The following is a 16,467-nucleotide window of genomic DNA, read 5'->3' as shown; positions in this document are numbered from 1 at the left end:
CAGGCTGGAGTACAGTGGTGCGATCATGGCTAACTGCAGCCTCAATCTCCTGGGCTCAATCAGTCCTCCCACCTCTGCCTCCCAAGTAGCTGGGACCACAGGTGCCTGCCACCACACCCAGCTAATTTTTGTATTTTTGTAGAGACAGTTTCACCATGTTGCCCAGGGCGATCTCGAACTCCTGGGCTGAAACGATCTGCCCACCTTGGCCTCCCAAGCAAAGAGGCTTTTAAAATGAAGTCCTGTGCTTCTTCAGCTCAGAGCCAAATCATGTGTTTTGCTGTCTGCACCTCCCTCCCCACCAGGTGATGTAGCTCAGCTTCAAACATCTGCCGCCACCCAACCCCGCAGGCTAAGAACATGGTCCTCACCTCCCCATTTGTCTTTCCCTTGCTTTTACATGTTCTGAGACATCTTTGAAAATGGGAATTTGGAGGATTATCTTTAATGCTCTGTCACTGCCTCTGGTGAATATTAATTCTTGGTTTAACTAATTCAGATAGCAATTAATGTGATTATTACCTGAAAATAAAATATTTTGGTTTTTTGTGTGTTTTTATCTTCAGTGGAATAACAAATTATTTTATTATTCAAATGGGGCACAGTTCCTGCTGTTTTCAATACGATTTTTAATAAATATGTAAATTCTAAAGTTAATTTACAGCATTCATTGGGAGGCATGATTTTTAAAATGACACAAATGTGATGGATTGTAAAATTATCCCCCTTAAAAATCATCAGTCATAGTGAACAGAATGTACCAACCTCTTATAATTTTACAGCTTTTTCTTCATCTTATCTTCTGTTAGGGACTCGCTTAAAATTGATTATAAAATGGTATATTTCTTAGGCCATAATTCATTCACAGATTAATTAGATTTTCAGTTAATATCCCATCATCATACGGGATGGAAGCCAAGGGTGTTTTGTAGTCGTTCAGAGTTGCAGGAGCAAAACTCTGATTGCCATTCCCAAGCGACTGAAGCCACCAGCACTAATCACTAATCACATTCAGACCACATAAAGCAGAACATCTTTCACTCCATTTCTGTTCTAGTTGGCTCACAACAAGAGATCTTTATTGGCCCTGACCAAGAGACCAAAATATACTCAAACATTTTTGTGAGGGGGTGATTCTATTTTTTTTTTTTCCTTGCTTAAAATGAAATTTCTATAGCCATCCCCGGAAAGCTTCAGAGGAAGGGTGTGTGTGTGTGTGTGTGTGTGTCTGTGTGTGTGTCTGTGTGTGTCTGTGTCTGTGTCTGTGTCTGTGTGTAGGTAGGTAGGTAGGTGTCCGTGCTTAGCAGGTTTGAATTTAAACATCTTTCTCCCAGTCATTTTCCAATGGGAGCAGCTTTGGGATTATTTTCATGATTTTAAATAATCCTTTGGTAGCACCCAACAGGAATATTTAAGGGACATTTTGCCAGTAACTTCTTTAACACTGATTTAAGGAAAAGTATTTCTCCAGTCACTTAAGAGAACATAGATATACATGGCAGAGAAACTGCACACACTAAATCCAGCAAAGAGGAAACACCAGCCCACTCACATTTAACTATCTGAAACTCTTAAGTTTTCACAGAGTTGAAGAAGAGATAATTATCCCCTCGTTCACCCTCCCTCTGGTAGCTGGAGCCAGATCTGGCGCGTGAAAAATTGCTACCTGTTACATTGGTCTGTTCCTGCCATATTGTATCCTTCTATGCAATACAATTGCACAGGCCAGGCTGAAGGGCTGCAGAGGGGACGCTAAGGTTTGAATTACTTACTCCTTCATTATCCTAGGGCTAGAAACCACTGAAGTCACTCAGGCCTCTCAAAATCTCTCATCATCTTTACGGGCCTGCAGTATTCTTTAAACTCATCCCAGTATTTTTTTTTTCTTTTTTCTTTTTTTTGAGATGGAGTCTTGTTCTGTCACCCAGGTTGGAGTGCAGTGGCGCGATCTCGGCTCACCGCAACCTCCGCCTCCCAGGTTGACGCCTTTCTTTCTTCTGCCTCAGCCTCCGGAGTAGCTGGGACTACAGGTGCCTGCCACCATGGCCGGCTAAATTTTTGTTTTTTTTTTTAGTAGAGGCGGGGTTTCACCGTGTTAGACAGGATGGTCTTGATCTCCTGACCTCGTGATCCGCCAACTCATCCCAGTATTTTTAAACCTTCATTCTAAGGCAAATCCCTAATTCATTTTGTTTATAGTGAGGATTTTTTTTTTTAAATAAAACTGTTTGGATATTTTAAAAACCTCACCAACATAGTCTGTCTTTCCATTTCCAAATGGTATGATTCCACTTATTTTGCGTGTTTTAATCTCTAACCTTGCAATCTGTAATGTTGATTATTTCAATGACCTTGGTTTATGATAGTAGAAATGTTCCTTGAAACCATGTTAATCAGATTTTTTTTTTAAGAACAAAGTCTATTTTCCTGTTTACTTACAGGGGAAGTTATTATCTCCACTTTCTAAATAAAGGAAACCTAAATGTCTTCTGGATGATTAGACATTAACTACCCCTCAGGAAATAAATGTGGGTTCTCCACCGGAAAGTATGGCAGCTTATCTTAGGAATTCAATGGCTTTCAAGGACATTAAAGGGTGTTAGAGAGGTGAAAGTTAAAGTGATAGGGGGAAAAAGGATGACCAGTAAATAAACATAATTGGCATCCTTCTTGTATTCCACTAGCATTTATGGACCACCTATGTGCCAGCTGTGTTCTGGGCACAAGAGATGTGAAGATTAATAGCCTCAGTCCCTACAAGGGAGATTGAGCTATGGCAACCGATATACACAGTAAACACCCACCATGCCATGAGAATGGTTCACACAGGGATGAAGGGACAACAAGGGGCAGTCATCAGGGCCCTTGGTGAGAAAAGAATTCAGAGGAGATTTCCCTCCTTCTGAGTCTCAAGTGATAAAAGGGTGTTGGCCATCCTAAAAGGTGGGGAGAACACATTAGAGAGAGGAAGATGTACAATCCAGAGCACAGAAACCCTAACCACCTTTCTGGACTCAAAATTTAGCTTGCTGCCATCCTCAGCTGGCTGGCTAAATAATGTTCTTGATAACTATCTGCATGTTACTGACTTTTGTTTTTTTTCCTGAAGTGTTGCTGAGCAGTTTTAATTTTATCTGCAAATCCCTGGATCATTTGAATCCTGATTACTTTTGAGATTGCTTTTTTACCCTTGCCCCTACCCAGCCATTGGGTACTACTTGGTTCAGCCCATTGATTCCTGAGCTTGCCTGGGAATAGAGACTTTTCTTCCTCACCTCCCAACTCTCCCACCTCTTCCCATAGAGGACCCTATATCTTTGAAACGCCTTTCCATTTCATTGCTGGGAAGGATCTTACACCAACTCCTGGAGTTAAGATCTGTGTCTTCAGCTGTCCACAGACTGGACAAGAGCCATAAATGGATGGGCAGATGACTTTTGCCCTGAGAAATCAGCCCTATTCTCCAGGGCAGCCAAAGCACTTAAATCATGGGAAAGTTGCAATTTCTACTGCAGCTCTCTACCTACTCTGCAAAACCTTGCTTCCATGGAGAGAAAAACAGAAGGAAAGCTTCTTTTGCCCCCTGAGTATTTGCTGCCTGGTGGGAAGTTGGGAATGTGGGGGAAGAGGGAATTCATTACCATTAATTGTAGTTCCAGGGCCTAGTAAAGCAGAACCATGTTTTTTCTAGGTTGTTGAGAGACGGCATTACCCAGCGCTTCCTTACCTTGAGTTAATTTGCTCATGAGTCAAGAATTGTTTAGAAGGTTCCCTGTCTGCCACCAGAGAAACATTCGTTTCTGACGTGGGCGAAGGGCTTAGGTGTGTCCCCCAAGGCCCCTCCACGGACGCCGCCCCAGGAGTCCTGTTGAATGGGGCCACTGGTCACACACAAACACATGTGCCACTCTGTTTCTTTTGGACCAAGCTGCTTCCCATCCTGGGATGAACATATTAATGCATTTTTCCTCTGTGCAATTTTTTCCTGGAGGCAGGAGAACGAGACCTTCTCATTATTTATCTTGAGCGTTTGATAGGCTTCCTTTGAGAAGGTCATTGTCTGCTACAGCAAAATAATCATGGGATTTCTGGACAAGCTGGTAAGAGAAAAATGATTCATTATTTCAAGAATTATTTTGCCTTCAGTCCCCAAAATGGATGAAGGCTTCTAACAATATGTAAGAGAGAGCAAGGCTTAACTTATTATATGAAAGGTTACACTTTAAAGGGAAAAGAAGTTCAAACATTACATTTTTAGCTCTGCTGTGATATCACAGGGGTCAAGGCAGTCCGCCTGTTACCCCCACGGTCTTCCGCATGTCACTGTGCTACTCTTTTTGCAAGAGAAGGCCTGCCTGCCCTCCTTCCCTTCTCATCCATTTGGGCTAATGAGATTGGAAGCATTTTTTTTTTTCAGTTTCTATTCAAGCAGTACCCTTCCCCTCTGGTCCTTTTGGGATGTCAGAACAGATAGCATATTCGTCCATCTATAGACTCAACCCAGTCCTACAGTACTTCTTGCCATGTCACACAATGTCTTGCATTTTCACAGCACGGTATATTTTGTCAACTTTTTTGGGGAAGGGGACTGCTTAACCACTCTTAATGGTATCATTACATAGACGAAAAGGCAGTTTATAATACAACTAGTCCATCCATGTCTGATACCAAGACACCTGTTATGTTGGGTTATTTTTGCAATAAAATTTGTTTAAGTGCAAGCCAGATACTCAGAATGAGGCAGTTTGAGGGATAAAGATACTGAATTTTAAAAGGAAAACTGGAGAGGCTGGGTGATCAATATGACCTTGACTACTCACAAGCCAAATAACTTATGGAAATAATGTAAAGACCCTGTGAACTCTTTGTCTGACAGAAGGGTTTTAAATAATATTTTAAGAAAATCAAAAGCAAACATCCCCTGAACCTTCTTTACAGATTACATCTGAAATGAAAGACCCTGAGTTACACAATTAACTATTGATTTTGCTGATCCATATTTAATTCTCATAGCAATCGCATTGTGTTTATACAGCCATGCAGGGCAGACATACTTCTCTTGGAGCAAGGCGCCTTTCACTTTTACATTAATTTAAAAATTAAATTGTTCTGTGCATGTGAGACAAAAATAAAGTTTATTTTTATTGTAGCGAATGGCTGACTTAAACTTGATAAAGTGGCATAAAGCCAGCTGAAGAGAATACTTTTTATAATGCAGTATTCAGGTTGCTGAATGAATATATTTCATGTGGCAGAGAGAGGCTAAATAGCATCTGCTAATACCAGCGCTACCTGGTACTAGAATTTTGTGCTATGACAGCTATAATTTAATCTCCCTACAGTTTAATTTCTTGGTTTGATACATCCAGTAATATTTGTAGGTTTATCACTCAAATAGTCAATCTCGTTGCTGCCCCTAAGAATGTCATCAGCATGATGTTTCCATTCTCACCTGGAAGCACCAAGATGGGTCACCAAGCTTCCTCTCCCTGAAAGAACTAGGAGTCTGAATTTGAGCAAATTGCCTGGACTTGGCTCAGACCAGATGAGGCAACACTTGTTGGCTGAAGAAAGAATTTAAGGAAAGGGTAAATACAATGCCTGTACCATATATTAGGTTGGCACAATTACTTTTGAACCAACGTACTATCACGCGCCTGCTCTTTTCAACATTTTGCCCCATGAGGAGCTTATTGTATTGGCTATTGCACCTGGATTTCCATAAAGCAGTGGCAGCTGTTGCCTCACCCAGCTGCTGACCAAGCCTACCTAGAGGTGCAGGAGAAGGCCCCAGATGGCTCAGAGCTGCCAAACCAGCGTGACCATGGGAGGTGAATCCACATGTCTTTGCTCTTGACAAAAAGGAAATTGCTGTTGCCAAAGTAACCAATAGTCAGACCTCCATTAATCCAAGAGGTGTCCTGGTTCTTGATGCTAACCTGGAATCTGCCTGCCCTCCTTTTCTTTCCATCCGTTTGGGCTAATGAGGTTGGAAGAATTTTTTTGTTTTTAGGTTCTATTCAAGCAGTACCCTCTCCCTCTGATCCTTTTGGCATGTCAGAACAGATAGCATATTCCTCCATCTATAGACTCAATCCAGTCCTACAGTACTTCTTGCCATGTCACACAAAGTCCTGCAGTTTCACAGCACAGTATATTTTGTCAACTTTGGCGGGAAGGTCCAGGGATAGGAAAGCAACTGTATTATCACAAGTTAGGTGACAATCTGAAATGATCTTATTGCGTGTGTCTCTTCATTATGGAAAAAACACATAAAAGAACACTCAGTCAATCCTATGAACTCTAGAAGGAAATGATGTAGTGAAAGATCTATCAGTGGCAACATTCATTGAGCATCTAAGATATTCAAGACACAGTGTTAGAATCTGAGAAGAAAAGCAGAATAAAATCTAGTCCATGCTCTCTTGAGGCTTGCAATTTAGTTGAGAAGTGAGATATGAAAAAAGCCTATACAATAGAATGGATATAAGCTCAGGGTCAGATGAATAATGTGGCCATTTAGGCCAGAAATTCATAGAAAGAAAGATCTCTGTGGATTAAATAGCATAGAAACAGAACTAACAGCTCTTCACTAAAAGCAAAAAAAGTTATCAAATTCATTTACTATTGACAACAATATGGAATTAGAGAAAAAAGAAGAAATTCTGATTTAGGCTTTCTGCGGTGGTTCACGGCTGTAATCCCAGCACTTTGGGAAGTTGAGATAGGTGGATCACCTGAGGTCAGGTGTTCGAAACCAGCCTGGCCAACGTGGTGAAACCCCATCTCTACTAAAAACACAAAAATTAGCCAGGCATGGAGGTGCAAGCCTGTAATCCCAGCTACTTGGGAGGCTGAGGCAGGAGAATTGCTGAACCGGGAGGCAGAGGTTGAAGTGAGCCGAGATGACACCACTGCATTACAGACTGGGTGACAGAGAGAGACTCCGTCTCCTAAAAAAAAAAAAAAAAAAAAAAAAAGTAAAAAGAAAGAAATTCTGATTTAAACATGTCAAATTCAGAAAGTCATTAGACTCAGAAAGGTTAAGAAAGGTGAGTGTAAATAGTAACTAGTTAACCTATGAAAAAAATCTGCCTAAATGATGTTACAGACTGAAAATGGAAGAAGATCAAAAGAAGCTTTAGAAAATCCAGGGAGTTATTCCAAAAATACCATTGGGGTGGGCACATCCACAACTCTGAGTTTGACAGAATATTTGTGTTCTAGGTGCAATTATTAGACCAACGAGCAGACTGGGTAGATGATTCTAACTCAACGAGGTAGTTTTCAGGGACTCACTTTCCGGTGTATCTGATGCTTTGTTCCATATTTACTTCATATTAAAGAGTCCTTAATGTGTACTCCATGTGACTTTTCTCATACACTACTGTATCTGTACTATCTAGAATACTTTCTGGTACATGGTAGGTACTTGGTAAATATCTGAAGAATAAACAAATGATGTGGCAGGAACAGCAGACTCCCTATTTAAGTATTCATTACAATCTGGGTACAGAGTTGAAGTGGTGTCACTGTCATATTGTGGTAGGGCAAGGGATGGAATCCAGAATGGAAGCAGATTCCCATCGGCAACCTCTCCACCAGCATGTCTCCTCATTCTAGGACCCCAGTGCTTCCCGGGTAGTGGCCATTAAGAGCATCCTACAGTTGTTGCCATAAACTAGAGTGCAACACAGAATTGACTGTTGAAAGAATCTTTAAAACAATTCCCACCACAAAAAAAAAAAAAATTCTTCTTTTCAGAATAAGGATCAATAAATTTGTTCCAATTCTGAATTGTCCTGGCTCTCAGGATTCAATATGTCAAATAACTTTATCCAAATGAAAAGCTGACCAGCTCTTGACCTAAAACATGAATTGCAGTAGGAAATGAATCACACATCAGTGGATCAAACATTCTTGCATCCTCCAATATCAGCATGTTCCTGGATGAACCTTAGCTTGCAGTCCCATTTAATTCCACGGCTGTTGTAAAGTGCCTAATAAATTGGGTGCCATAATGCATTGTGGCTCCTAAATGGCCTACCAAACTCTGTTGGAAGTAATTCCACGTCATCTAGTTATTTATATAGGTTAATGAATAGCATAGAATGTTTTTCCCTAGCTTTGGCACTCACAACATACCTCATAAAAACTTAGCACTTTCAGGTATAATTTTATGATGTCCGCCAATCTCTAATGGAGATTTTCTTTTGGAAGGAGAACTTCCATGGGAAAAATAGTAATATAAGCTTTTTTTATATTCACCTGATTCACAAAAAAAAATATATATATATATATTTTTTTACAAACAGTCAAAAATCTATCACTCCAAAGTTAAAACATAGGGTTATCATGTTATAATACATAAGTGAATGCTGCATTTTCATCTGACAAAAGTTCATGGACTTTTTATGCTACAAGCACAGTGACATCTAAGCCTGCCATGGCCCAGCTTGCTGAACAGACAGGTTTAAGACATATTTAAGACATAAAATGATGGAAAGGGTAGTAAAAAAACAAAAGGCTAATCAATCTTTTAAGTCAAGTGAATAGTATATATATTTATTTTTACTCATAATGGTATATATAAATTAAAAGCAGAAAATCTCGATGCCCTCACTCTTGTCAGCTGAAATTCTTAACCTTACTTGAACAGATTTAGAAGTTCTTAGGAACTGCTCAATTCTCATTCCTGCATAAATTATGTAATTAATATTACTGCACTAGAAGAAATAGGAATCTAACAACACAGAGAAACATGTTCCAGTTAGTTAAGCTGCTTACGCCGACTGATAGCAATGCGCTGTCTTGTTTGCCCAATTCTGGATCATCAGAAAATAGTGCACATTTTACTTTTGGAGAAATTGACCCCAACTCATCAAATCTGAAGCATTATTAGAGGCAGTCAACCTATGTTTTAAATTATCTTTGTGGATCTGTTCACCCCCTGGAAAACAGAAAATCCAAATTTTCAAATGGGCATTGGAAATGATGATGCTACATCAGAGTTTGCAGAAATCACAAATGTTTTACGTGTTCATATAAGAATTTTACCCCAATTTACACGCCTTTCCTCTTCCCAGATGCCTTTCTATTCCATAAGCAAATTTGTGGTTATCTTCCTGCTACTTTATCTTCCTCCTAAGGGACATCTCCTCCCACCTTTCCCCCATTTTCCGTATATGGGGATGTATCTCATCACTGATAAAATGACTTCTCTTTCCTTCAGTACTCTTGATCTAGTGTTTAAATGTCCTTTGTGGCCATTGTTTATCTTCATAATTCATCATTTTCCTTTCCACAAGGTGTATTATTTTCTAACAACCCTAAGCTTCCCACTGACCTTCTGTCTGCTTGCTCTTTTTCTCAAAAAGTAAGTTCATTTTCCCCCTCTGGGTTCAGGGGTTCCAGGAGAGGTCATTGAAAGCCATCGATCACAGTAAAGGACAGCAATACAGTTAATATAGTCATAAAAGCACATCTCTGCTGAAAATTACTCTTTCACCTAATAAAATCTGTTTGCCCTGAGGATACTGAAGAATCTCTAGGACCCCAGTAAGAAAACAGAGTGCCCCCAAGTGCCAAATCACATCTCCCTGAGTGTGGTTGGAGGGAGAGAGTGGTCCTCTATTACCAATGCGTCACATTAATTTTTCAGAAGGGCAAGTGAAGAGTAATGTGTCCAGTTGAGGTAACAGAGGGAACTGAGCACTAGGAGAAAGTAATTATCAAAGTTGGAATTTGACCAGGTTAACAGGGTTAATATCACAACTCTTGAGAAAAGTGTGGAGGGGTCTCTAGTGATCACCAAAGGTCATTCTATCTATTTTTATGTCTCATCTAGAAAGTAGCTTCACCAGGAATGCAGTAAGACGTGGCATTAAGGAAGAGATTAACTAGTGCCTCTGAGAAAAGAGAAATGACTTGAGCTGCATCTTTTCCCTTGAGGTTGGCCTGCCCCTCGCAAATAGCACTTAACATAGACTTTGAGATGTGCACAAGACTTCAACTAAGAGAGCTTGGATTAAAATACCTCCTCCCCATTCCCACAGCAAGAACATAACATAAAACTCTTCCCTGAATCCATCTTCCCAGTGCTCAAGATTTGTTCATGAGTAAAGGGATGGGGTAAATCACATGTTCAGCTTCTACCCAAAACCCTTGATTAAACAGACTGTCTCTTAGACTTCATTTATTTGCTTCCAAACGGAAGCTCTGCCATCTTTCACACCTGCTGGATCACCTCCTTCCTATTTCTTTGCCCACAGAGAGGCCTCGCTGCACAAACTAACTCCCTGCAGCACCAGAATTTTCCTGCATCTTCTTGGTCTTCATCCATGTATGACTATCTAGTTAAAATCTGCATCATACGTAATACGTAATGAGAGATGTTGGGTGGTAGTAGGGGACGCCTTGTACACCTTCTTCTCAATTTTGAATGTTTCCACGTGGAAGGAGCTTCCTAGGGTAACCCTCCTGGAATCTCTGGGCCCCCTTATTCACTTCTCCCAGGGAATGAGGGACTGACTTGCCTAGCAAGTTGAGGAAGGGAACTGCAAGTGCTGCTCCCCACTTCTTGCACCTCCCAGCCTCCCTCTGGAATCAGACCGTCAGAAGCACAAAATTCTGTTCTGTTCCTTCATGCTGTAGTTTTTACAGGAAGACACTTGTTTCCCAGCCCAGGGCTGCTGATCACTAAACTTGTCTATTTCTTGGGATCAGTGTTAGGAAACCCACTTCTTTACAGATGGAAACCTTGTTCTCCAATCAAACTTTCTGCTGGTAAAACTGATCTTTTGGCCTCCCATCAGCCTTTTTCTTTTATTTTTTAAGTCATTGAGAACTAAGGTGGGGAAGAGGGGTGTTCAGGTTGGTTATTGTGCCACCTCAAATTCTGGGGGCCTCAAATAATAGGCCCCCAGAACACATCCAATTAAGAATATTTTAGAGTAACAGAGCTTTATAGACTGGGAAGATTCAAAAAACCTTTAATGGGAAGAAACTAAGGGTCAGAGGGTTTACACAACTAATTAGCACAATGTCAGGAATTGCACGCTGGTTTTTAAATACTGGGGTAATATACAGTGATTAAGATCCCAAGTCCTGTAGTCAGACTGTTTCTGCTCAAATCCTGATTGCCTAACTTATTAGCCACATATATGTGGACTAACATTTAGACCTCTCTGTCTGCATTTTCTCATTTGTATAATGGGGATGATAATGGTGCTATCTCATAGGCTTGCTGTTAGGATTAAATGAGATAACTCATGCAGTGCATTCAACCCAGTACCTGACTCGTAGTAAAAACACTTTATAAATAGGGCTATTTTCCTACCACATGTTTTCTTGATCCATTGGCAGTGAATCTCTATAGCAATAGAGAAATAAGAAATTATGTTGATGAAAGTCCTGTTTGCATTAACTTGTGCTAAGAGCCTCCAATCCTCAATGTAAATGTTAGTGCCCAGCTGAGGAATGATGCTGCATTTGAATTTCACAAATAGATTTGATCTCTTCCTGACATTTACAGTAGATATACTGACCAATATTTTTAAGATATAATCAAAGGATGGAAATGTATTTGAAATAATGAAGGAGTAGCATTTATCATAGAATAATAATTGATTGCACTATTTCATGAATTTGCTGCTTGTTCTCCTCTACCATGGACAGGAGTTTCTGGCTGTATACACATAACATGAATCTCTTTGAAGCTGATACCATCATGCATATATTTTTTGCTAGTTTATCACTTGAGTTTTTCTGTATCACCTTATATGTTTTCCACCTCTTCCTTATGGCAAGGGTCCATATCTCCTCCAGTTTTATCCTTCTTGGTGTTCAGGATATTGCTCTAGTCAGAAATCTCTACTTCATGACTATTGTGAACTGTTAGGGAAAAAAAGCTGCTGTGAATTTTTGTGTGAAAAATCAGAAAACTAAGTTTTCAGGCCTAATTTCACTTGGATTTGAATCTGTGTGAATCACAGATTCCATAAATATCACATGGAAAGTACAGTTGACTCTGGCCACCCTGACCTTCCAGGCTGATGGAAGAGCAAAGTGAGATCATAGATGAGAACGTGGTTTGGAAGTCAAAGCTTTTTATAACCCACATACTGGCTGATACTTTCATGAGTCTGGTTGAGTTTCCTAGAACCTCTTGGGGTAGGCATGTCTCTATTTCTCTTTATAGTGATTAATTGTCTACTACAGAATCCCCAAAGGGAGGATTACCCTCTGGGCAACTCCTGGTCCTGAAGTATACTACACAGTGTTGTACAGATGCAATAGGGGCATAATAGATGGATATTTATTGGAATGCCCTCCCTCCTCCTTGCTGTATATTTCAATCCTATTTGCCCTTCAAAACCATTCCAAGAGCATCCTCTTCTATAAAACTTCCTCTGAGAATCAAGACCACAAGAGTATTTGCACAAAGCTAGTCACATAGTAGATAGGTTTGATTGAATGACTGCTTGACTACAAGGAGTTAAATTAATAAAGGTCTAATTCTCAAGAGATTTCTGAAGAATATATCACTATATACTTCTTGCTCGAATTATCACTAATAATTCCATGGTTACACTAAAGGCAGGAAAATATTTTAAGAACATGCAAAGCTATTTATTTAAACTTGAAAATGTATTTTCATCTTGCCTGTTTAGTCCTACTTTTATTCCCAAGTGCAGTTAAAAGAAAAAAAAAAAAATCCACCAAAAAGTCATCTGTACAACTGTTGCCACCTATAGGTGACAGATGTAGTATATTAATTTCATCATCATTCTGATGAAGCACAACACAGGAAGGAATTGGCAATGTTTTATGGAACCTACACAATTCTCGTCAAACACTAATCTTCACTGGATCTATCATTATTGTTTTTGATCTGTAATTGCTATTTCAGATGCTTCCCTTAAAGGTAATATTGTCTAATATTCATAAAGTACTTTTCCAAGATGAAAGTTGAGAGCTTCATCTCTGCAGGTAGATGGCCTAGATCTAAATCCAAAGTCCATCCCACACTGCTACAGGACCTTAAACAAGCCACTTACCTTCCTCAAGCCTTGGTTGCCTGTAAATGGAGATACTAATGGCACCCACCCTGTAGAATTCATGCGAGGATGGAAACATATAATCTCTGCACTATGCTTAGCAGGGTGTCTCCACAGAACACACACTGTTAAATGGTAACTGTTAGGACCATGATTAGTTTGCAAAGCACTTTCACATATAGTTGCTGCAAACTGATGTGCATTATTTTGTTATCATGTGCCAGAGAGATCATTAACACATGATTGTTTCACCTCAATCCCTCCTTATATGTTAAATCTAAATGTTATTCAAGTACAAAATTTTTAAAATATCTGAGATCTGACAAGATAATATTGAGGTTCGGTATGCTCCTATAGGCAGAAAAGTAAGCCACTTTAGTGCTTTTATTCTTAGCTGGCAGAACCACTTGAGGAGCCCAAAGACATAGTTAAGACTCTTCTGATGCTAGGGGAAGTCTCCGTTAAGAAACTACTGATGATTTAGCATTGGACTAGGCCTTTGAAAAGAAAGCTGGGGGAAGCGGAATAGGGGAGTGGAGGAGGCAAGGTAGGACACTGTAAAAAATAAAATAAAATAAAACAACATCCCTGGCTCAGAATCTCAAACAGTGCAAATATTTCAATTTAGTATGCATACTGGGTATTTTGTGATTGTTTTCTTTAAATGTGAGCCAATAATTAAAAGCCAGTGAATTTTAAATATAAGCAAATATTGATCTAGATGTCTCTCCTCACCTTTGAAATCGAAAGATCCGCACCCACATTTCTGCACAGCTAGATCTAAGTAGCTGCTACTGCCTTTAGATCCAGCACATGCTCCTGAGCTGGCTGCCGCCCTCACCACTCCTTATGACTGCTCTGCCTGGAGGCTGAAAGCTAGTTGGCCCCTATGGTCACTTTTGCACGGATGTTGTTTTTACAGTCAAGTAATATGTCTGCACTCACTTTTCATCAAAACTCTAAAAATAAAAGGAAGCCTGAGAAGGTCATGTTTCTTGTTTGCTTTTTTTAAAATAATAATAATAATAATGGTCCCTTCTTTCATTTCTATAACCTCCCTGTCAGGTGTAGGTTTTCTTTGTTATAATTAACTGAAGCAACAAATCTGCAAGCCTGAAACATTTGAAAACCTGATGACAGCGAGTGTTTTAATGGCAGTTAACTCTTTCCATAGTCCACCATTTCACAACGAATTATACTTTCCACCTGTCCGCCTTCCCGCCAGGGCGCATGTTCTTCTAGACCAGTGGGTCTCACATTTCAGTATGTATCAGAATCACCTGGTCATCTTGTTAAAAACTGATGGCTGGCCCTCGGAGTTTCTGATGTAGTAGGTCTAGGTGGGATCCAGGAACTTGCATTTCTAGCAGATTCCTTGGTGATTTTGATGTTGCTGGTCTGGGGAACCCACTTGGAGAACCACCATTCTAGAATAAGAATCCAGCCTTACATTTACTGTGCACCTACTACTCTCTGCCAGAGCTTTAAAGTTCTTTATTTCTAATACGTATTGCAATCCTGAAATAAAGATGTGTCTTATCACCATTTTACACCTGAAGAAGGATGCTTGTAGCACTCAGCCCATGAAAGGGCCAAGCTGGGATTGAAGCTCAGCCTGTCTGCCCTCGGGGCCTCAACGATCCCCTGCAGGGCACAGTTTTACTCAGCTGTGTATCCTCGGTACCAAAGCCTTCAGCCTGCCTTGCAGTAGCTTCTCTAATGAGTGTGTGTTGAATGAATTTGAGATCCACATAGATGAGAAATAGGTAAGAAAAATACTTGTGGTTCTTAAATGAAGAAAAAGGGAGAAGACATCCAGGTAAAGAGAAAATTGCATTGAATGCCCTTTATTTACCTACATTTGGTAAATGTAGGCAAATTGGCATAGTATTAAAAGGGGCCCTTGGATGGAGTTATTTCTAATTATGGAGCCACTTTTCTGTAATCAGCTAGGAGTCTGTTCCTTAGCCTGCCTCTGGTTTCAGGGTAGCTGTTTGAGACTGAAAATTAGCTCCGTGAGTAATGCTTCTGCACGTTAATAGTATAATGAAATAAGCACGAGATCTAGGATGATTTTCAAATCTTCCCGTAGAATTATACCATTTCCTATAGCAGAGAAATTCTGCCCGTGTCTGCTCTTGGAACACAGAAGCCATCCACTTCCATCTCTGTCTTCTCTTTCTGTTAAATATTTAGCATGTGCGAATCCATAGGCTTTGACTCTATCTATTTTCCCCGATCAAAACACGGTTTCCTCATTGCAACCTTGTAAGTCCAGCATAACAATGTTGGGGGTGGGGAGCATGGTGCACAGCAGAACTGCACATGTGAGAGACGGTTTGGCAAGTTATTTAAGTGGAATTTTTGGGTAACAAAATGGAAAACAGGACATTTTGTCCTTTATTACGTAAGAACATGGTTTAATGGAAAGAACAAGAGCGTGGAAGGCAGCCAGACAGAAATTCAAATCCTGTTCTCTGCCACTTGCTGGGCAACCTTTGGCAAATATCGCTGTCACTCTGAGCCTTGCGTGCTTTCTATTTAAAATGGGGATGTTTACCTTGCAGGTTTGTGAAACAGCTGATAGGATCTGTTAAGTGTCTTTTACCTAGTGAATGCTTAATAAATGCTAACACTTACTATCATCTCTAAGCCCCTGGGCCTGCTTCTTTCTTGTGTTTGGATGGAATTTCTGCTGGAAAGAGGAAAAGAAGATGAGAAACATTGTAGACACTTTTACACATCTGTTCTTGTCATTGTTTTTGGCATCGGTGCCTCCCTCTGTCCTCACCTTAGCCCTTAGGAGCCAACTGAGCAACCGAATATATTTATGTTTACAGGGTTTACCTATAATAATTATTGAATTTGGTTGCGGTGCTTTATAATATCACACAGGGTTTTCATAACAGTAATATCCCAGTGTAAACTGGTATTACTAGACCTTCTGGAGCAGAGGGGTTACTCAGCAGTTCACCTGCCACTTTAATTTTTAAGCCCTTGGGCCTTCAGGGATCTACACCCAAAAACCTGGAGATCTCTTTCAAATATCTTAAGTCCCATAAAGGGACAAAATACCAAAATGGCAATGCTTCTAACAAGCTTAACATGTATTCGAAAATGGCAAGTTAAGGGATTTTTATGTCTTCTTTAAAAAAAAAAAAAAATTACCATAACTTCTGGCTGAAATTCAATCCCTACTCATATTCAGAAAAAGTACAACTAATAGTTAGCAAGGAAAGAGAGGAGTTTGAAACTTTGATGAAGAAAAATAAGGCACTTTACCTGAACAAATTTCAAATGGATCCATTTAAAATGAAATTAAGTGGCACTTAACTGGTTTGCAAATTGGGACCTATTTATCTCAGTAAAATGATTAAAGTCCTGATTTATCCCTAAAATTGGCTTTATT

At 39.9% G+C, this 16,467-nt stretch overlaps 1 protein-coding gene across 4 annotated transcripts in view; it reads left to right on the top strand.

The window, feature by feature from the left end:
• Positions 1 to 16,467, top strand: part of NCKAP5 (NCK associated protein 5) — a 983,044-nt gene that overhangs the window by 964,912 nt on the left and 1,665 nt on the right. The gene's annotated exons all lie outside the window — the stretch shown is intronic.

Source organism: Macaca mulatta, chromosome 12, assembly GCF_049350105.2.
Source record: "Macaca mulatta isolate MMU2019108-1 chromosome 12, T2T-MMU8v2.0, whole genome shotgun sequence".
Lineage (NCBI taxonomy): Eukaryota > Metazoa > Chordata > Mammalia > Primates > Cercopithecidae > Macaca > Macaca mulatta.
The sequence above is the reverse complement of the archived record's forward strand: the minus strand, read 5'-3'. Positions and strand labels throughout refer to the sequence as shown.